Here is a 24,087-nt window from a genome sequence, read left to right as displayed (position 1 = left end):
CAGGAGCAGACAGCCTGGAGATAATGATCAGAGACAATACCCAGAGACGCAATGGAAAGATGGTGTGTCATGGGAGGGCATCCGTGAATGGAGTGCATCAGTGTTAATGGAGATGTCTCAATATGGACATAATAAATTTGGGCTCTCGAAACAGCATCATCAAGACACACCTACTGGCCAAGAAAGGTAGGTGAGGACATAGGCTGCCTAGCCAGCCAACACTAAATCCAAACCATGGAACACTTTGAGGACAGCCCCCCTAGGTCCAAGATACTTAGTCCAAGGAGAACAGATTTTCCCATTAAGGACTAGAAGAAAGCTTTGACCACATGTTCTCTTCTGAACACAGCATTCTGCAGGCCTGCATTCTGCTGAGTTGGTGGAATTTCTCTTTTCACAGGCACACCAGATACCACCAAGGTAAACCTCAGCATATTCAGCCCAGACCCTAAAAACAACAACAAGCAGGAAAGGAAAGCCACTCGAAATGACTGGCCACAATGACAGGTTCACAACACATGCCTCATACACACACACACGCTCACACACACACACACACACACACACGCAAGCATGCACTCAACAAACATTAAGGGTCAGCCCTGGGTCAATCCAGGATCTCATCTTTTTAAAGATATTACCCTCAGGTTAAAAAACAGAATGAGTTTAACGAATACAGAGAGGTGACAGAGACCTAGATCCAATGTAAAGATGGAAGAATCAATTGATGCCCAGGTAAAGGATGAAGGAGTGATCATGGCAAGGCAATCGGAGTGAATCCTCTACATTGAACAGGCCCGATGCGGGATTGAAAGCAGCGGCCTGGATACTCGCTGTACATCAGAAAACATATAAGATATCAGAGAGTCTTGAACCAGAGAGATAAAACTGATAAAGATAAAAGCACCTAAAGAGCACCTGAAGCGAAGATTGGTAGGAGACAAAATGCGAAGTTCGGGAACATGGCAGAAGAGGAGGATGCAATTAGGGACCGGGAAGAACAAGCCTAGAAAATAAAGACGCAATTTCTAAGAGAGAAGGCAGAATGATGGAACATGATAATAAGCTTAGGGAATCTTCAAGGAAATGGAAGAGGTGCCTCTTTAGGTGAAGTAAGAGTGAGAGAAAGAAAAGAGTGAGAGAAAGGAAAGAGTGGCCAGTATCCCGCATCCAATCCTAGATTGGAAAACTCGGGGCTGAAAAGGACCCTCATCTGGGAGCAGAGAAAGTGGTCCAGAAACAGAAAACACAGAGGACTCCCAACACCTTCCACAGAAGCGGAGCACCTAAAGACATAGTGCCATTCCCCCTGGAAAATCTAGGCATGGAGGTATTCTCTTAGGCAAATAGGCATCGGAGAATAGTTTGTCCATAGCCCAGTCACTGACTTCAAGAGGAAAAGCTATACCAGCTCTCGAAGCAGGCCGGATCGCTCAAGCCAAAATCCTTCACTAAACACCTAGAAAAGTGGCCCAGGAAAATGACTTGACCTGGCCTTCTGTGTGTTGGCAGGGATTGGATTACTGCTTCAAATTCTTCCTTCTCTAATAGAGAGCTGAGATATTGTAGGTTTCCTGACCTAATCTTGGAAGTTTCTATATGTCTGGGAATTTATCCTTTTCTCTCAGTTCTTGGTTTTGCTAGCATAAATGTGTGGACGTGCCCCTTCAATTATTCTTTTTTCCTTTCTACCAGTTGTCATGTGGTTTCGTATTTGCAGCTGTGTGCTTGTCTCCCTGTTTTATCCCAGTAATGGATTCGGCAGTTTGTTCGTGTTGTCAAAATCAGTGTGAGATCTCCTGATTTATTTCCTATTGGTTTGTTTTTATTTCCTTAATTTTGATAATCACATGTCAGATTTCAATTTCTCTGTTAACTTTGGAGTTCGGTTTTTCTTCATCTTGTTCCTTCAGTCGTCCTTATAGGGGGATTTCTTTTTTGGTGTTTTTAAATTTTGGAAATGCATGCATTTAAACCTATATGGTTTCCTCTTAAAATGTTTTGGCATCATCCCCTAAGATTCTTAGAATTCCTTTGTTCATGGCTCTTTCTTCTTTTCCTTTGGATTTTCTTTCTTGCATTCATTGTAGTTCGTGAGTGTGTTGTGTTTTCCACTTTTAGTGTCTGACTGTATTTCCAATTTGAAAGTGATACTTCCTGTTTTCATACCTTCGTGATCATAAGGGCCCAATATAGGTTTTGACTTCTCTTCCATGTATTATGACTGGATTTGTACTCGAGCTCATGACCTGCGATAAACAAAGTTAGTTCTTCCACTGGGAAGAACATATCTTATTGTCCTCAGAAATGCAATCTTTCTCATGGGTCCCCAAAGTTCAGGTGGTCTCTAGAGCCCATGTGGATGTCTGTTATTCCTAGGCACTTTCCCATCCAGATGATCTGTCCTGTGCTTAACATGGATATCATAGTTGCCAACAGTTTGGATAAATTCGCCAATCCATTCCTGTGTGTTCATAGACTTTCAACGTTTAGATACACCCTTTTTCGTGGTGTATATGTTGGCAATTCTTCCACATTTCTGTTGTTTTGATGCTACATCCAGATAAAACACCTTCCGCTTAGCTTTTGTCTCTCAAAGGCATAAAATGACTCTTGCTGACATAGGCACAAACACTTTGGCTCTCTTCTCCTTGGGAATAGAATAACCTACGTTTACCCTGTTTCTTCACTTGCAAGCTATGAGTATCTTTATAGTCGAAGGAAATGTCCTATGTGCAACAGAAGGACGAGTTTGTTTAATATTTGCTGTTTTCTTTTGGATGTTTTCTAACTTTTTTTTTTTTTTAATTTCAACCACTCTTACAAACTGTATTGACGGGAGCCTTTAGTCCTGAGTACTGGATGTATTATTGATAGGAAATAGTACACTTTCTCAATTAGTTTGGCTTCTCATTTGGATTCTATTTGCCTTTCACCTATATGGTATTTTCTTGGGGTTGCTTCATTGGTACGATTCCTCGCTTCCTCCCCATCTTTTGCATGTCTTATCTTTGTGTGTGTTCATGTGTGTGTGCATGTGCATGTGTTAATGTGTGTGTGGTATGTGTGTGTTTCACATCACACTTATTATTAAAATACAAGAGAATGGAATTCGGTCTCTTATGGGTAGCAATTCAATTTGACATGCCTTGAAAACTCACATTCCATCAGTTTCAGGAAATCTCCTGCAAGGAATGTCATCTCTTGTCCTCTCAAGGAAACATGTGTTCTCACAAAACTGCTTTCCAACAAACAGCACCATTTGAATTCCTCATTAGAGTCATACTGTTTGTCCCAATACCCTTGCTTTTTCGTATGTTTCTTGACTGTCCTGAGTTAGTGAAATCGTCTGTTTGTTGTCTTTCTGAGAATGATAGATGTGACAAAGCCCAATGCTCTCTGCAAGACTGTCATAAGAGACAAGACGAAGAATGCCTTCTTGTTTATGTCTCTGTATTAATCGTGAAGACATGGAGGAGAGTGAGATGGTGTAGTGTCTAATAACCTCATGCTTGTTTTCAGCTATGAAGGCAACAGGAAGATGAACACAACAACTGCAGTGGGGTGGAAATTGACCTGAAGTCTACAAGGTATTTGCCACAGCAAAAGAGAACGGAAGTTGCAGAGATGATGGGAGAAGTTTGGAATCAGGGTTCAGGGGAGATTTGGTTGTTTCGTGGATCAGAGGGCTGGAGGCCATGAAGAGGAACAAGGCACAGGATAGCAGGGTACACTGGGAACCCACAAGGAACTTGTTTCCCAGTGCCTTTGACTGTGAGACGCAGAGGGTCTGAAGGGCACGAGTACTTGACTACACAGTGTTGAGGGCTGAAGTTTTCATATCAGCAGGCTTGGCATACATAAACTTGAAAGAACACCATCTTTTTCCTGCATATGACAGCAACATGCGACCAGGAGCAGACTGCCTGGAGACAATGATCAGAGAGAGACAATACTAAGAGACGCACTGGGAAGATGGTGAGTCCTGGGAGTGATTCCATGAAAGGCAGTGTTTGTGGAGATGAGTCAATGTGGACATAATAAATTTTGGGCTCTCGCAACAGCAGCATCAAGACAGAGCTACTGGCCAAGACAGGTATGTGAGGACATAGGCTGCCTAGCCAGCCAACTCGAAATCCCGACAGTGGAACACTTGGAGTACTGCCTTCCTCAGTCCAAGATGCTTAGTCCAAGGAGAACAGGCTCTCCCATAGGGGACGAGAAGAAAGCTTTGACCACATGTTCTCTTCTGAACACAGCATTCTGCAGGCCTGCGTTCTGTTGAGTTGGTGAAGTTTCTCCTTTCACAGGCACACAAGAGCCCAACAAGGTTAATCTCAGCATATTCAGTCGGACCCTAAAACAACAAATGGCTGGAAAGGAGAGCTACTGCAAATGACTGGCCTCCGGGACAGGGTCAGCCACAACACAAACATCAGTGGCACATATGCCACATACACACTCACAAAAACACACACGCACGCAATCAACAAACCTTCAGGGCCAGCCCTGGGTCACTCCAGATCTCTTTCTCCTAATGAAATTACCCTCAGGTTAGAAAACAGAATGAGTTTAACAAATAAAGAGAGGTAAAAGAGTCTCAGACCCAATGCAGAGATGGAAAAATCAATTGATGCCCAGGTAACGGAAGAAGGAATGTTTAAGGCTAGGCAATCAGAGTGAAACCTCTTCATAGAAAACGCCTGATGCTTTATTGAAAGCAGCGGCCTGGATAATCCGGGACATCAGAAAACAGAAGATAACAGAGAGTCTTGAACCAAAGTGATAAAACTGATAAATATAAAAGCACCTAAAGAATTCCTGAAGAGGAGTATGGTTGGAGACTGGCTACAAAGTCTGGGAACATGGTAGAAGTGGAGGATCCAATTTGGGACCGGGAAAAACAAGCCTAGAAAATAAGGATGCAAATTTTAAGAGAGAAAGCAGAATGATGGAACATGATAGTGAGCTTAGAGAATCTCGAAGGAAAGGAAAGAGGTGCCCCTTGTAGCAGAAGTAAGAGTGAGAGAAAGAAAAGAGGGCTGATCCTAGATTGGAGAACTCGGGGCTGAAAAGGAACCTCATCTGGGAGCAGAGAAAGTGGTCCAGAATCAGAAACACAGAGGACTCCCAACACCTTCCACAGAAATGGAGCACCTAAAGACATAGTGTCATGCCCCCCTGGAAAATCTAGGCATGGAGGTATTCTCTTTAGGCAAATAGGCATCGAAGAATAGTTTGTCCATAGCCCAGTAACTGAATTCAAGAGGAAAAGCAATACCATTCTAAAAGTAGGCCGGATAGCTCAAGCAACACCAGTCTAAGCCAAAATCCTTATCCCCTGCATTTCTGAACAAAGACAAAGCAGCGGTTCTGTCTAGGACCAGGAGATATTCAGAAGTCAATGGTTGTGTCCCGGGTTGTGTCCATCAGTTCAGAGGCGGCCTTCAGATTAACTCATGATTCCAGGGTCTTGGCATTGACTCTCTTCTCACGTTCTCTGCTCAGGGGCAAGTAAGCTTCTCCCTCTCCAGCTCCACCCCCTGATTGGGATCTCTCTACCTCTCTGTCAAATACGTGAATGTGCACGTTGGACAAGTTAACAAAGACAAAAACATTGCACAATAATTGACTGGGAACAAAGGATGTTTTTTGAATTTGGACTTAGGTTCCTATGGAGGGCAGCCAGGTACAGAGAACCTCCCACCATCCTAAAAGGCCCGACCTTCGCTCAGAGCTCCCTTGTTCATTCTGTTCTTAGCCTTCCTGGATTTCCTACCAACCTGCAGCATCCGCTGTATGTTCTGCTGTACTGACCCCTTTTAACACATTGTGCATCCTCTCGGGGCTCCATTGGAACATACCCATCTTCCATAAGAGGCACTGTTTGCTTATCGCATGTAACCATTTGGGGGATGGTCATGAGAGGGTCAAGGCAGGCTTGTGCTGCTGCATCTCCATGCAGTACCACAGAGGGTAGCTGCTCCACGGTGAGGGAGTGCTCAAGGTTCTTCCACATTCGAATCCTCTTCAATGCGTCCTTTGGGACATACAAGTTGTCTTCCTGAAACGGGCACAGAAATCTTTAGGATGGCTTCACTTGAGCTATGGGTCTCTTCCAACATGCTCTCCGTTGACTCCTGTGGACTCCAAGAACATGAGGCCGTCCTGGACCTAAGGTTCTAGGGTGTAGAGTCTGCCTTGGATGCATGGTCTTTTTGGAAGATTGGGAGGCCTTGTTGAAACCGTTCTCGTGTGCTTGCTGTGGAAGATTCCAGACATGTCTTTGGCACGGTTGCACGGGTTCACTTTGAGCTTCTCTTGGGTGACCCTTTTCCTGCTCAGATGCTCAATGATTTCATGGGAGGGCCTCACCCTTGCGCAGGGCTCGGATTTCCTCGCTGAGTCTTTGCTTGAGGTCTGTTAGTTTCTTGGCCTTTCGTGGCTAAGATGGAATAAGGGATCCTTGCCTTTCTCTGAGTTCCAGAGGGCTGGTGCTGACCCTCACGACCAATCACTAAGAATTGGGCCATGGAGAAAGTGAAACCGACTCGCTTCGCAAACTGCCTTGGTGAGAGACTCAGGCGGCTCCATCGGTTTGTGACAGCTTGGGTTCCTCTTGGCCCACCCATGACTACTCCAGTCAAGTGTAGTGTTCAGGCCTGGGTTGATGAGGAGTGGGTGCTATGACTTCAAAGCTTTGTGACATCACATATGCTGCCTTCATTGAAGCCGCAGTCCCTCTCCCATGATCTTGGTGTCCTATGGCTTTAAAAAGAAAGCCCCGGGAAGGACAGAACAAGAACCCTCTGAACCTGATCAAGAACTCAGGATGTCTTGCGGGTTAATGTCCAACTTCCCCTTTCTCGAGACATAGAGGAAGTAAAATAAAATTCAGTATACCTTCCTTTGGCCAACATATCCCCGAAGATGGCAAGGAGTCTTTTTCAACTACAATTTCTAGATATCTCAAGAAAAGGTGAGGCATCGAGGGTATGAGCATCTCTCCGTGGGGTTTGTGGTCCTGTGGGTGAGAGCGTACTTTGTCAGCATCTTTTGCCTATGGGTCAGTGATGACTAAGGTACGGAAAGTCCCTTTCTGAGGTAAAAGGTGAGGGCATCGATATAAGGTGCCGTCTGTGGCCTCGTCTCCTAGTGTTCTGAAATACGCGGCTAAGGGATGAAGCCTCTGTCTACCTGGCTTTCCCTTAAATACCTTTGCAAAGTCTTATAGGAGAGTGACCGTCTGCATCAGAGCTAATTCTCAATGAAAGGCCTGGACCGAACCCGTTGTCATTATTAATTAACTGTACTTGTTGTGGTAATGGGTATAGACATGTGGACCAAGTCTCTTTAGTCAGAAGGAAAGGAACGGTCTATACCGACGGCTTGCAAGGCCCATTCAAGCAGATCTTTGGAGTAAGTCGCAATGCCCTTGCAATGACGAGTGGATCAGGAATTTTGAGTCCATTTTGGCATCACAGTATTCCTCAGCCTTTCGAAGTGAATGAACCCCTGGACCTTGCCTGGACATGAGTGTTGCATGCCCTGCTGATATGAAATTGAAAAGGCAAGCATACAAAGGAAAATATCATATGGCTACCCAAAATTGCCTCGGGAGGAACACCTTGACCCTAAGTAAAGAAAGGGAATACTGAACGGCAAGAAGTCAGAGAAGGAGACCCACCAGGAGTGACTCAGGACTTTGAGAATCCAGCTGAGGGTTACAGAAAAGAGTACTGCTTAATGGGTGGTCAGGAGTTGTGGCATATGTTAGGAGGATCACTAAGACTTTCATGCAACTAAAGCATCCATGAATACTCTGTCACAAACGGATGATGGATGATAGGCAGGCTTTCTCAACAGAACAGCAACAACAACAACATAAATTCAGAGGAAAACTATGAGGCCCTCTCAAAACCAAAGGAAGTCACAGGAAGAAAAGTAAAGAATTATATTTTTTATTATCTTTCCTTATTGAAATGACATTGGGTGGGTTTCCTAAAATGTCCTTCTTTGAACCCTGTCTTTATCCTTGTGAATTAGCGTTTACCCTCCTCATCCATCTCTGGATTGGATGAGAGGACATGCCTTCACTAAATACCTAGAGAGTGGCCCAGGAAAATGATTTTTTAAGCCAACCTTTCTCTAGAGATGGCATAGTTTTCCTATTTCTTCTGAAATTTCTAGAGATATCAGAAACAACAAGGCCTCTTGTTTATCATCCCGTCTCTCTAAAGTTTGTCATCCAGTGGATGAAAGAGTGACATTATACATAATAGCTAATCCTTAAGGAGGAGCAATGAACAGCACTCCTTGTTACCATTATTTATCTCTACATACTGTGTTAATGGGTATAACCCTGTTGACCAAGTCTCTTTAATCAAAGGTAAATTAATGGTCTATATCAATGGCCTGCAAGGCTCCCTTGAACAGAATTGAGGATTGAACTGCAATGTCCTTGCAAAGACTAGTGGATAAAGAAGATGTGGTCCATATTGGCAACAGAGTATTCCTCAGCCATTAGGGAGGACGACCTCTTGGTTTTTGCACTGATATGAATGCCACAGAACTATGATTGTGAAATTAAAAGGGCAAGGAGACAAAGGGAAATATCATAAGGTTTCTCTCATATGTGCCCTAGGAGGAATACCACGGCCCTTAGTAGAAAGAAGGAAAAACTGAAGGGGGATAAGTTAGAGAAGGAGACAAACCAGGAGTAACTAAGAACACTGAGGAATCAAGCTGAGAGTCAAGGAAAAAAAAGAGACATTCAGGGAATGAGGGAACTGGCTAATGGGTGTTGAAGAGTTCTGGCATATCTTAGGCGGTGTACTAGGTCATATATCGAACTAAAGCATCCCCTGACCATCAACTAAAGCTGTCAAAAATGAATGATGGATGACAGGCTGGCTTCCTCAACAGTACAAAATAATAAAACAAAAACAAGCTGGCCCTTTCAAATGCAGGTGAAGACAGACAGAGAAAAGGAAAGAATTGTTTTTTTTTTATTATGTTTAATTATTGAAATGGAATATAATTTATTTCCTAAAATGTCATTATTTGAATTGGGTCTTTATACTAGTAAATTAGAGTTCATCCACCTCCTCCATTTGTGGAATTGATGAGAAGAAAATGGCATTGCCTTCTCTAAATGTCTAGAAGAGTTGAACAGGAAATGATTTGCACCTCACCATCTGTGTGTTGACAGGAGTTTGATTACTGCTTCAAACGCTTTAGTCACTACTACAGAGCTGAGATTTTGTAGGTTTCCTGACCTAATCTTTGGAGTGAATATGTGTCTTAGAATTTATCCTTTTCTCTCAGTTTTTTTTCTTTTGGGTTTGCTTCATTAGTGCTATTCTTCACTTCCTCCCCATTTTTGGGTGTCTTATCTGTGTGTGTGTGTGTGTGTGTGTGTGTGTGCTCTCTGAGTGTGTTTCAAATAACAATTAAAATTAAATTGATGGAGATAGGAAGACGGTATTTAATGGATAGCAATTCAATTTGACATGCTTTGAAAACTCACATTCCCTCTCTTTCAGCCACATTTCCTACAAAGAATGTTATCTTTTGTCCTCTTTGATAAACACATATTCTCTCAAACCTGACCTAAACAAACACCACATTTTGTGTGCCTGGTTTGTGTCGTATTGTTTGTCCCTTTTTCCCTTGCTTTTTCATATGTCTCTTGTCAGTCATGAGAGAGTGAAATTGTATGTTATTTGTCTTTCTGGGACTGATAGATGGGACGTAGGCTAATGCTCTCCACAATTCTGCCACATGAGGCAATCCATTCTTGCTTATTGCTAGGTAAGATTCTGTGGGGCTTTTCCAGGACAGTGATAGGGTAGTAGTGCCTGGGAACTCCAGACTTGTCTTTAGCCAGGAACACAACAGGAAGATTACCACATCAAGTTCAACATGGCAGAAATGAACTGGAGCCTACAAAGCAAACACCATAGCAAAAGAGAAAATACGTTGCAAGCACTATGGGAGAAGATTGGAGACATGGTTTAGGGAGAAGGTGGGAAGTTGGTAATTCAGAAGGCGGTGAGACAATGCAATGGACAAAGCCACAAGAGATTGGAGCACACTTGGAACCCACAAGGAGTACGTTCTCCAATTCCATTGAATCTGACCATCAGGGGGTCTGAATCGTACTAGTTCATGCCAACAAAGGGCCTTGAGGCCTGGAGATCTTAGATCAGCAGCCTTAGCATATCAACTCAAAAGAACACTGTATTTCTCTGGCAGAGAACACCAACAAATAGCCAGGTGAAGACAGCCTGGAAACCACGATTAGAGACAATACCAGGTGACACAGTGGGAAGATGGTGGGTTCTGGCTGTACATTAGTGAGAGGCAGTGTTCTTGGAGATGATTTGATGGGGGCAAAAGAAATTTGGGGCTCTCGCACAGCAGCATCAAGACCGAGCTACTGGCCTAAGACAGGATGGTGAGGGTTTTAATTGCCTGTCCTGCAAGCACGAAATTCTAACCATGGAACACATAGAGTACTGTGTTTCTCAGTCCAACTTGCTTCATTTTAAGAGAACGGATTCTCCCATAGGGGACTAGAAGAAAGCCCTGTCCACAGGCTGTCCCTTGACCAAAGAATGCTACAGGCCTTCATTCTGTTGTGTAGGTTGAATTTCTCCTTTCACAGGCACACCAGATCCCACCAGGCTAAAACTCAGCCTATTCAGCCCAGAACCCAAACATACCAAAAGGCTGACAAAAAGAGCCTCTGCAGATGACTGGTCTCAAGGACAGGGGACAGCTATGATACAACAGTAGAGGGCATTCATGTCACACACACATACCCGAGACTTCCTCAAGGGCCAGCCCTTGAGCACTCCATGATCTCTTATTTCTAAAGAAATTAACATCAAGATAAAAAACAGAATTAATTTTTCAAATACTGAGAAAAATTCAGAGACCTGTATCCAAGACAAAGATGGAAGAATCAATTGATGGCAAGGATGAAGAAAAGAAATGATCATGGCCAGGTAATCGGAGTGAAACCTCACATATAACACGCCCAATGGAGGATTGAAAGCAGAAAGATATCATGGAGTCTCAAACCACATAGATTAGACTGATAGAAATAATAAAATAAAATAAAATAAAATAAAATAAAATAAAATAAAATAAAATAAAATAATAAAATAAATAAAGAGTTCCTGAAGAAAAGATTGGTAGCAAACTGAAGGAAAAGTCCAAGAAGCTGGCAGAAGCAAAGGACCAATTTTTTGATCTGGCAGAAAAGGACTGGTAAATAAGGAAGTGAATCCAAAGAAAGAAGGAAAAATGATGAAACATGACAATGAGCTTAGGAAAGTCATCGACTCCAAGGAATAGAAAGAGGTGCTTATTGTAGGAGAAGTAGGAGTGAGAGGAAAAAAAAAAGAGAGCTGAACATGGATTTGAGAATTCAGAGCTAAAACCGTCCCTCATCTGGGAGCAGAAACAGAGATCCAGATTCAGAGGCAAGGAGGACTCACATCACCATCCACAGAAGCATAGAACAACAAGACATAGTTTCATTCCCCCTGCAAAAGCTATCAATGGAGGAATTCTCTTTGCTAAATATGCGTGGGAGTGTACTTTGTACATAGCCAAGTCACTTACCTCAAGTGGACAAACTATACCAGCTCTCGAAGCAGGCCAGATAGTTCAAGCAACACCAGCCCAAGTCAAAATCCATTTCCCCTGCATTTGTGAACAATGACAGAGCAGTGGTTCACGTCTAGAACTAGGACATATTCAGAAGTCAAAGATGGTGTCATGGATTGTGTCAATCAGTTCAGAGGCGGCCTTCAGCTCCACTCATGATCCCAGGGTCTTGGCATCGACTCTGGTCTCAGGTTCCCTGCTCAGGGGTAAGTCAGCTTTTCCCTCTCCAGCTCTACACCCTGATTTTGATCTCTCTGTTTCTCTGTCAAATATGTGCATGTGCATTGTTTGACAAAAAGACAAAAAGATAACCAGGGTACAAGGATTGACTGTGGCCAGGGGATGTTTTCTTTAATTTGGACCTAGATCTCTATGGAAGGCAGCCAGGTTCAGAGAACCTCCCACCATCCTCAAATGCCAGACCTTCGCTCAGAGCTCCAATGTTCATTCTCCACTTCCATGTCTTCCTGAATATCCTCACCAACCTGTAGCATACGCTGTCTGTGGCTCTGTAATGGCCCTTTGTTGACCCACTGTTCATCTTTTGCTGGCTCCATTAGAACATGCCCATCTTCCACAAGAGGCACTGTTTGCTTATCCCATGAAACCATTTGGGGCATGTTCCTGAGAGGGTGAAGGCAGGCTTGTGCTGTCACATCTACATGTACTTCTCCAGAGGGTATCTGCAGGACCCTTTGGGAATGCTCACGTTCTTTGACATTTGAATCCTCTTCAATACGTCCTTTTGAAGATACAAGTTGTCTTCCTAAACTGGCATGGAAGTCTTTCAAATGGCTTCACTTGGGCTATGGGTCTTTTACAACATGCTCCATGCTTGCTCCTGTGGACTCCAAGTACATGAGTCCATTCTGGACCTAAGGTTCTAGGATGTAGAATCTGCCTTGGTACATCGTCAGTTTTGAAGATTTGGAAGTCATTTTGGATCGATTTCTAGACATGCTACAGGTACTCGTTATAAGGGCCGCTAGGCCAGAGGGAGTCATTTTGTGTTTCTGCAGTAAACTTATATTGAACCCAATCATTAAACTAAATTGACCCTACTCCTCCCAGAGGAGCTTACTCTCAAAGCCTAGATACAAAGGTGAATCAGGCTAGGTGAAGACATCCCATTAGAGGGGCACGCATATATATACTAGGGTAAATTGAGATCCAATTGTCCACCCATGTGTTACCTAGCATTTTTGTTTTTGTGGTATAGCCGACCTAGCATGACTGTGCAGTTTTTTCTGTATTGTTATCTCATTGGCCACCTCTGTGTAGCCTGGCTAAACTACCGCTATAAATGTTAGTCTGTGAGGCTGGGAGGGGTCGCCTCTTTGCAAGAGAAGGCCCTGACCGGTCAATAAGATTCTCGATGCTTTGTGCAAAATTAACGTTTGCTTGACCTTCACTTTGTATCAGACTCGCTCCTTTGAATAAGGACCCTATCTTTGGAGGGCCACCAAATTCAAATGATGAGAACTGAGCCAACATTGGAATTTTTGGAAAAGCTTCTTTAGGTAAGATCATGGGATCTTTCATGGAGTTGCAGGGTATGGCCCACTGGTAGAAGCTGGCAGCAGCCATGCTCCCCAGAGCTGGTGTGGATGTGGAGATGCCCCATCCTCTGCTGGTAGATCATATGGGGGTTCAAGTGCCCCAGGGAAGTCAGGGGGTTCGAGTCCCCATAGATGGTCAGGGGTCTCGAGTTCCCCTTGTGGTTAGAGGGCGTTCAAATACCCCTAGGTGAACTCCAGGGGGTTCGAGTCCCGCTGGACAGTCAGGGGTGTTCGAGCCCCCTAGACTTTCAGGGGGGCAAGTCCTCCTGGGCGGTTTGTGGGTTTGAGCCCACCTAGGCGATCAGGGGATAAAGAAAGCCCCTACCAGTGGCAGGTTATTGGTAAGTATCGCTGGGCCTATCGTTGTCTTTGCCTGGTCCTTTTGTTGTCTGTTGTATTGTTTGTTATGATTGAAGGAATGGGGCAAGCAGAGAGTAATGGGACTCTGACTTTCATCTCTCTGTTCTTCATAATAGATGTGAGGCTTCCCACTCACTCATTTCGTGTGTTAAGGCCCTGACTGTAGCCAACTTGGGTTAGTCTAAGAGTGAGTTAAGGTGCCCAATGCTGATGCTCATTGGAGCTGAGCATGGAATATGAGTGCCTAATGGACCACTTTTGATAAGCAGAACTGGCACTGTGGGATGAAACGACCTTGAGCCAAAGACTTTAAAAAATATTCCCAAGCAGCTGCCGAAACCCCCTTTGTCTTGGGGGGAATTCTTTGCCTTCTCTGGCCTGATGTGGACTGCCTAGCCCCTCCCCCTTGTTGGCGGGAGAGCATGGCATCTGAAGTGGAGATAGTGATTTGTCTGTCTCCAGGTTTTAATGGGTAATTGTTAAAGTGGCTTCCAAAGTCTTTGGTAACCTGAAACTGTGAAGGGTTGCTTGAATGACAAATGGAATTTAATTCATTGGACATGTAGGTCTTAACCAAATGAGATATAATGCTAGACCATTAGGTCAAAATCTCATCTTGACCACAACACACACTATCGTGGACCTTTGTAGACTCCAACCGACTGATGATGGTGAACACCCGAGTGACAGGGTATCAGGCCCTCCTCCTCAACAAACCAAGAGTGATCTCACAGCCACCAGTGGTGCTAAATCCAGCCACACTGCTCCAAGATGAGCTGGCTGACCATCCACACAACTGTGGGGAGGTACTAAACAAAGTCACAGGAATAAGACTGGATCTCAGAGACATGCCCTTCCCAGATGCAGAGATGACTCTGTTCATGGAAAGAGGTATGTGAGGCATCTGAGGGCTGTGGTAGTTTATCCTGAGCTGGAATCCTGGACAGCACCCTGCCACATGGAACTTCGGCACAACAAGCAGAACTGATTGAAATCACTAAGGCATGGCAGATGGCTAAATGTAAAACCACCAACATCAATACAGACCACAGGTATGTCTTTTCTACTCTCCATATACATGGAGCTACTTACATAGGAAGGAGCCTATTAACAACAGAAGGAATAGGAACTAAAACAGAAGAGAAATATTGGGACCCAAAAGAGGTGGCTGTTAGGCATTTCTTGGGACAACAAAAGGGGACTGATCTGATTTCAAAAGGAAACCAATTATCAGATTGAGATTTAAAGACGGCAGCCTGAGAAACCATGCAAGAGCTGGTTACACACCTGGATCTATCCCTACCAGATAAACTGGAGTATTCAGAGGAAGTTTTAAAGTATTTACAAAAATGGCTAAATTATATTATAAAGGGTACTGGGCTAAGACTAAAAGAGGAAATTTAATTCTTCCTCGAAGACTAGGAAAGAAGTTAGTAGACCAGATACATTAGGGTACTCACCTGGGGTTACTCAAACTCAAGGAACTTAAAGGCAAGCAGTTCCATTCTTCTAAATTATGGCGTATGGTTCAGGATATAGTTGATAGATGTGCTCAGTGCCAGGCAGTTAATGTGGGAGGAACTAGAATTGGAAGAGGGAAAAGAGAAAGAGGTAGTGTACCAGGAATTTATTGAAAAATAGATATTACAGAAATAAAACCCGGAAAATATGGGGACAAGTATATGTTATTTTTTGTAGATACCATTTCAGGCCAGGTTGAGGCTTTTTCTGAGAAACATTAGACGGCAGGAGAGGTAGCCAGAAAGCTACAAGAAAAATAATTCTTAGGTCTGGGCTGCCTCTCACTATTGGGTCAGACAATGGCCTTGCATTTTGAGTTCAGTCTCACAGGAATTGGCCAAGCCAATGGGCACAAATTGGAAACTACATTGTGCCTATCAGACCCAGAGTTCTGGGGATGTGTAGAGAATGAACCGGACTCTTAAAGAGACCTTGACAAAACTAACCCTGGAGACGGGCAGTGGATGGGTGGATCTCATTCCTTTCACCCTGCTCAGGGCAAGATGTACACACTATTTAAACAGGGTGACCCCATTTGAAATGTTTGGGAGAACCCCTGCTCCCGCTCTGTTCTCGGCTACAAAAGGTTGCCCTAGCCGAAATGACTGATCAGTCTGTACTCCAGTCACTGCAGGAATTACAATATGTATTAAAAAAAATGCAGGAATCCAGACTGCCCACACTGCTATGGCGACAGAGGTGGATCCATATCATTTCCAACCCAATACCAGGTTTGGATATGACATTATCAAGTGGGGAGCTTGGAGCCTCGCTGGATGGGATCTTTTACTGTTATCCTGACCATACCAAAGCAGTAAAAGTAGAATGCATCAGGGCCTGGATTCAAGCATGTCACATCAAATAGCCAAGGATGAAGATGACCCCCAAAGTTGGTAGCCACAGCCAAAGATCCCGCTCACCGTGGACTAAATCTAAGACTGAAAAGACTATGAGTTTGTTGTTGCTCCTATTTTTACCTGTTTAGGTTAAGTATAGGTAGTTAATTAGATAAAGGAAATTAGAAAAAAAAAATGGAAATGGTTCTATGAAGCGGTAAATGGGTAACTCATCAGCCGACAGTGCACTAGTGCTTTTACACTAGTGTAAATATACAGCCGACTGTACACTAGTGTTATGTACAAAAGAAAATGAGAGCGATAAAAATGTTAGAATTACATGCTCAATAAAACCTTTATAACCAGAGAATGTAGAGCTGGATGAAAAGTCAAGGATTGGACTAATCTCCAAAGAATAGGGAAGAATGTAAGAGCCTGGGTGGCCAGAGGGAATCATTTTGTGTTTATGCAGTATACATAGATTGACCTCATGCAGTAAATTTAGATTGATACTGCCCCTCCCAAAGGTATTTACTCTCAAATCCTAGATATAAGCGCAGGTCAGGCCAGATGAAGATATCCACTCAGTAGGGAGCTTATATCTACTACGTAAATTGAGATTCAATTGTCCATCCATGTGTTACTAGCAGTTCTTTTCTATGTCTGGCAGACCAAGCACCACTGTGCAGTTTTCTCTGTGTATTGCAATCTAAAGGCCACCTGTGTTTAGCCCAGCTAAACTACATCTATACATGTTAGTCTGTGATGCTGGAGGGGTTCGAATTTGGAAGAGAAGCCCCTGACCAGTCAGTATGATTCTCGATGTTTGGAATGAAATTAAGCTTTGCTTGACCTTGCTTTGTATCATTCTTGCTCCTTTAATTAAAAACACTCACACTGTGTCTGCACTGTTGAAGACTCCAGGCATGTCTATGTCATGATTGGGGGTGTTCCCTTTGAGCTTACCTTGGGTGGCCCTTTTCCTGTTCAGAAGATCGGTGATTGGGTGGGAGGGTCTAACCCTTTTGCAGGGCTCAGATTGTCTCCCCTGAGGTTTGCTTGAGGCCTGATTGTTACTTGACATTTTCTGGCTAAGATGGAATGGTGGATTCTTGCCTTTCTCCGGAATCCAGAGGGCTGGTGCTGACTGTCAGGACCAAACACTATGAATCGGGCCATGGAGAAAGTGATACCGAATAGCTTCACAAATTGCCTTGGTGAGAGACCAGGGCGGCTCCAGCAGTTTGGGACAGCTAGGGGTGCTATTGGCACACCCATGAATACTCCAACCAAGTGTAGTGATCAGGCATGGGTTTATGAGGATTGGTTGCTATGACCTCAAAGCGTTGTGACATCACAGATGCTGGCTTCACTGAAGCAGCTGTCCCTCTCCCATGACCTTGGTAACCTATGGCTTTAGGTAGGAAGCCCTGGGAAGGACAGAACAAGGGCCCTCTGAGCCTGATCAGAAACTCAGGTTGTTTTGTGGGTTAATGTCACACTTCCCCTTTCTAGATAAATAGGAAAAAATGATGTCATTATACCTTCCTTTAGGCCAACATTTCTCCAGAGACAGCAAGGTGTCCTATTTCCACTACAATTTCTAGATCTCAAGAAAAAGTGAGGCATCTTGGGTACCAACAGCTCTCACGTGGAGTTTGTCATCCTGTGGGTGAGCAAGTCCATTGTCAGTGTCTTTTCCCAATGGGTCAGTGATGACTAACTGACAGAAAGTCCCTTTTTGAGGAAAAAGGTGAGGGCATGGATATATGGTGCTGCCTTTGTCCTCATCTCCTAGAGTTCTGAAACACAAGGTTAAGGGATTAGGGCTCTGTCTACCTGGTTTTCCCTTAACTTTGCTAAGTCTTCGAGGAAAGTGATGTTCTGAATCAGAGGAAACTCCTCAGAAGAGGCCTGGACCGCAACTGTTGTCATCATTAGTTAACTGTACTTGTAGTGGAACGGGTATAGACATGTTGACCAAGTTTCTTTAGTCAAAAGGAAAGGGAAGGCCTATATCGACGGCTTGCAAAGCCCACTTGTGCAGAACTGTGGATTGAGCCTCAAGGTCCTTTCAGACTAGTGATGAAAAAGGTGTGGTCCATCTTGGTAACAGAGTATTTCTCAGCCATCGGGAAGGATAAACCCCTGGACCTTACATTGACATGAAAGTCCCATATGTGGGTGATGGGAAATGAAAAGACAGGCAGACCGTGGAAATATCATATAGCTTTCCACAAGATGTTCCTCAGGAGAAATACCTTGGCCCCTAGTAAAGGAAAGGAAAACTGAATGGGAAGAATGCAGAGAAGGAGACCCACCAAGAGTGACTCAGGACTCTGAGAACCAAGCTGAGGGTTACAGAGAAGAGACACATGCAGGGAATAAGGGAACTGCTTAATGGGTGTTCAGGAGCTGTGGCATATATTAGGAAAAGCACTAGGTCGCATATGAAACTAAAAGATCCGTGAATACTGTGTCAAAAAAATAACAAAAAATTTTCAAGAAGAATTCTAAGATTTTCAACTAAAAATTTCAGAGAAAAACAATGTGACCCTTTCAAAACCTAAAGAAGGCACAGGGAGGTGAAAGAATTATATTTTCTATTATCTTTTCTTATTGAAATGGCATGGGATTTGTTTCCTAAAATGTCCTTATCAGAATTGGGTCTTTATCCATGTAAATTAGAGTCTACCCGCCTGTTCCATCTCTGAAGTTGATGAGAAGACATGACATTGACTTCGCTAAATACTTATAAAATTGGCCCAGGAAAATGACTTGGACCTGGCCCTCTGTGGGCTGGCAGGTGTTTGATTACTGCTTCATATGCTTCAGTCACTACTAAAGAGCTTAGATTTTGTAGGTTTCCTGACCTAATCATGGGAGTTTCTATGTGTCTGGGAATTTAACCTTTCTCTCCGGTCTTGGATTTGCTAGCATAAATGTGTGTATGTGCCTCTTAGGTTATTCTTTTTTTCTTCCTACCAGTTGTCATGTGGTTTCATACTTTTAGCTGTGTGCTTGTCTCCCTGCTATATCCCATTTTGGCTTCTGCAGTTTGTTCCTGTTTTCAGAACTGAAGTGTGAGACCTCCGGATTTTTTTTTCTATTGGTTTGTTTGTATTTCCTTTATTTCAATAATCATATATATGATTTCATTTTTTCTGTTAACTTCGGAGTTCGGCTCTTCTTCTACTTGTTCCTTCAGGTGTCCAGTCAGTTTCCATTTTTTTTTTTTTGGTGTTTTTAAATTTTAAAAATGCATGCGTTTAACCCTTTATGGTTTCCCAATAAAATGTTTTGGCATCACTGCTTAAGTTTCTTGACATTCCTTTGTTCATGGCTCTTTCTGCCTTTCCTTTGGATTTTCTTTCTTGCATTCATTGCTAGTTCGTGAGTTTGTTGTGATTTCCAACCTTTAGGGTATGGCTGATTTCCAATTTGACAGTGATATCTTCCCGTTTTCATACCTTCATGATCATAAGTGCCCAGGATAGGTTTTGACTTCTCTTCCATGAATTTCGACTGATTTGGACTCGAGCTCATGACGGGTGATAGACAAAGTTAGGGCTGCCGCTGGGAAGAACATATCTTACTGTCCTCAGAGACACAATCTTACTCATGAATCCCCAAAGATCAGGTGGTCTCGAGAGCCCATGTGGACGTCTGTTATTCCTTATCACCAATCCATCCGAATGATCTGTACTGGGCTTAACGTGGATATCATAGTCCCTAACAATATTGGATTAAAGTCCCCATCTCCCTTTCTCTCTGTTCATATGCTTCCAACGTTTAGATACAGCCATGTTCTGGTATATATGTTGGCAATTTTTCCAGGTTTCTGATGTTTTGATTCTTCTACATGACAAAACACCTTCCAATCTCTTTTGTCTCTCAAAGGCATAAAAGCACTCTAGATGACTTAGGCATAATCACTTTGGCTCTTTTCACCTTGGCAAGAGCATAACCTACGTTTCCAAATTTCTTCACATTCAAGCTATGTGTATCTTTATACTCAAAGGAAATCTCCTATGGGCAACAGAGGTCTAGCTTGTTTAATAGTTGTTGTTTTCTGATGGATCTTTTCTCATTGTTTTTTTTCTTTTTTTGCTTTATTTTATTTTATTTTATTTTATTTCAAACACACCTACCAAATTTTTGTATTGACGGGAGACTTTCGTCTGAATGCTGAATGAATTATTGTTAGGTAAGAAGTTCACTTTCTCATTTCGGTTGACTTCTGACTTGAATTCTCTGTGCCTTTCCCTTTTATGGTATTTTCTTTGGGGATGCTTCATTAGTGTGATTTCTCATTTCCTCCCTTTCTTCCGCGTGTCTTCTCTGTGTGTGTGTTCATGTGTGTGTGCATGTGCATGTCTTAATGTGTGTGTGGTCTGTGTGTGTTTCACAAAAAACTTATAATTAAATTTCACGAGGAAAGAATTGGGTCTCTTAAGGTTGGCAATTCATTTTGACATGCCTTGAAAACTTACATTCCATCCGTTTCAAGAACATCTTCTGTATGGAATGTCATCATTTGTACTCTTCCATAAACACGTATTCTCACAAAACTGCCTTCAAACAAACACCACATATTGTGTGCTCATTAGAATCGTATTGTTTGTCCCTATATCCATTGATATTTCATATGTTTCTTGACTGTCTTGAGGGAGTGAAATCGTCTGTTTTCTTTTTGAGAAAGATAGATATGACAGAGCCCAAAGTCTCTGCAAGCCTGTCACATGAGGCATTGGAAGAGTTCATTCTTGCTTAAGTCTCAGTAAGAATTTGCGGTGACATTAAGGACAGTGAGATGGGAGTAGTGTCTAATAACCTCGTGCTTGTCTTCAGCCATGAAGGTAAAAGGAAGATGACAACAATAACGGATGCGGGGTGGAGATTGACATGAAGCCTACACAGGAAATTCCACAGAGTAAGAAATCGGAAGTCGCAGAATCTATGGGAGAAGTTTGTTGACATGGCTCAAGGGAGATTTGGGTGGTTCGTGCATCAGAGGGCAGTGATCCCATGCAAAGGACCAAGGCACAGGAGAACAGGGCACACTGCGAACCCACAAGGAACCTGTTTCCCAGTGCAATTGGCTGTGACGAACAGAGGGTCTGAGTTGTTGACAACACTATTCTTGAGGGCTGGAGTTTTCAGATCAGCAGGCTTGGCAGAAATCGACTGGAAATAACACCGTGTTTTTCTTGAAGGGGACACCAACAAGCAACCAGGTGCAGACAGCCTGGAGAGTATGATCAGAAACAATACCAGGAGATGTAGTTGGAGGAGAGTGGGTCCTCGCAGTGCATCCGTGAGAGGCAGTGGTTGTGGAAATGATTCAATGGGTGCATATAAAATGTTCAGGTCTCAAACCACTAGCAACAGGACCGAGCTACTGGCCAAGACAGGATGGTGAGGCATTTGCTGCCTACCCTGCCAACAGAAAACCCAACCATGGAACACTTGGAGGAATGCCTTCCTCAGTCCAAGATGCTTAGTCCAAGGAGAACAAATTCTCCCATAGGGGACAAGAAGAATGCCTTGACCACATGCTCTCTTCTGAACACAGCACTCTGTAGGCCTGCATTATATTGGGTTGTGGAATGTTTCCTTTCAAATGCAAACAAGATCCTACTAAGTGAAACCTCAGCATATTCAGCCCGGGCCCCAAAGACACCAAATGCAAGGCAAGGAGGGCCCTTGCAGTTGACTGGTCTCAAGGACAGGGACAGCAACAACACAATAGCATATGGCATGCATCACACACACACAATAGCACATGTCATGCATCACCACACACACACACACACACACACACACACACACACACATCATCCCTTAAGGGCCAGCACTTGCTCACTCCAGGATTTACTCTTCTTAAAGACATTAACCTCAGGATGGAAAAAGAATGAGCATTCAGAATACGGAGAGGAAGACAGAGACTTATATCCAAGGCAAAGATGGAAGAATCCACTGATGCAAGGTAAAAGAACAAGAAATGATCACAGCTAGGCAATCAGAGAGAAACTTCTACATAGAACATGCTCGATGGGGTATAGAAAGCAGCGGCCTGGATACTTCCTGTATATCAGAATACATAGAAGATATCAGAGAGTCTCGAACCACAGAGATAAACTGATAAAGATAAATGAACATAAATAGCTCCTGAAGAGAAGATTGATAGGAGACTGGATGCCAAGTCTGGGAACATGGCAGAAGTAGAGGATCCAAATAGTGACCTGGAAGAACTAGTCTAGAAAATAAGGAAGCAAATTCTAAAAGAGAAGGAAGAATGATGGGACATGACAATGAGCTTAGGGAATCATCATCTCCAGGAATTGAAAGAGGTGCCTTTTGTAGGAGAAGTAAGAGTGAGTGAAGAAAGAGGGATGAGCATGAATTTGAGAAATCAGGGCTGAAAATGACCCTCATCTAGTAGCACAAACAGAGGTCTAGAATCAGAGGCACCTAGGAATCCCATCACCTTCCACAGAAGCAGAGCACCAAAAGACAAAGTGTCATTTCCCCCTGGAAAATCTGGGCATGGAGGAATTCATTTAAGCAAATAGGTATGGGAGAATAGTTTGTCCATAGCCCAGTCACTGACTTCAAGAGGAAATGCTATACCAGCTCTCGAAGAAAGCCGGATATCTCAAGCAACAGCAGCCCAGGCCAAAACCCTTATCCCCTGCATTTCTGAACAATGACTGAGCAGCAGTTCTTGTCTAGAACCACGAGGTTCTCAGAAGTCAACTGTTGGGTTCCAGGATGTGTCAATCAGTTCAGAGGCAGCCTTCAGATCAACTCATGATTCCAGGGTCTTGGCAATGACTGCGGTCTCAGGTTCTCTGCTCAGGGGATAGTAAGCTTCTCCCTCGCCAGCTCTACCCCCTGATTGTGTACTCTCGCTCTATTTGTCTAATAAGTGCAAGCACATTATTTGACAAGATAACAAAAACAAAACGAGGCACAATAATTGACTGGGGGCAGAGGATGATTTATTAAATTTGGACCAAGGGTCCTATGGAGGGCAGCTAGGTACAGAGAACCTCCCACCATCCTAAAATACCAGACCTTCGCTCAGAGGTCCAATATTCATTCTCCTTTTCTTTGTCTTCCTGGATCTCCTAACCAACCTGAAGCATCCACTGTGTGTCACGCTGTCAGATCCCTTGTTGACACATGTTCATTCTCTTCTGGCTCCATTATAACATGCCCATCTTCTACAACAGGCACTGTTTGCTTCTCACATGACATCATTTGGCTGAGGGTCATGAGATGTAGAAGGCAGGCTTGTGCTGCCACATTTCCATGCAGTTCCACAGGGGTAGCTGCTCCACCTTGAGGGAGTGCTCAAGGTTCTTCCACATTCGATACCTCTTCAATGCTCCTTTTGGAAATACAAGTTGTCTTCCTGAAACGGGCATGGAAGTCTTTCAGATAGCTTTACTTGGCTATGGGTCTCTTCCAAAATGCTCTCCATTTGCTCCTGTGGACTCCAAGTACATGAGTACATCCTGGACCTAAGATTCTACACCTAAGGTGTAGAGTCTGCCTTTGAGCATGGTCTTTTTTGAAGATTGGGAGGCCTTGTTGGCAGCATTTCTGGAGAGGCTCGAGGTATTTGTGTCCTCCCTGTTTTAGACTCCAGACATGTCTTTGGCATGGTTGCGGGTGTTCAGTTTTCTTTCCTTGGGTGGGCCTTCTCCTGTTCAAAGCTCCGTGATAGTGTGGGAGAGCCTTATACTTGTGCCGAGCTCAGATTTCCTTCCCTGAGGCTTTGCTTGAGGCCTGATTGTTTCTTGGCCTGTCATGGTTAAGATGGAATGGTGGATGATTGTCTTTCTCTGGAATCCAGAGGGCTGGTGCTGATAATCACTACCAAACACTATGAATTGGGCCATGTAGAAGGTGACTCAGACTCGCTTCCCAAACTGCCTTGTTAAGAGAACCAGACAGCTCCAGCGGTTCGGGACGGCCTGGGGTGCTCTTGGCCCACCCAGGACTACTCTAGCCCATTGTAGTGATCAGGCGTGATGTAATGAGGAGTGGTTGCTATGAACTCAAAACATTGTGACATCACAAATGTTGGCTTCACTGAAGCACCTGTCCCTCTCCCATGACTT

Source organism: Mustela nivalis (genome assembly GCF_964662115.1).
Source record: "Mustela nivalis genome assembly, chromosome: Y".
NCBI lineage: Eukaryota > Metazoa > Chordata > Mammalia > Carnivora > Mustelidae > Mustela > Mustela nivalis.
The sequence above is the reverse complement of the archived record's forward strand: the minus strand, read 5'-3'. Positions refer to the sequence as shown.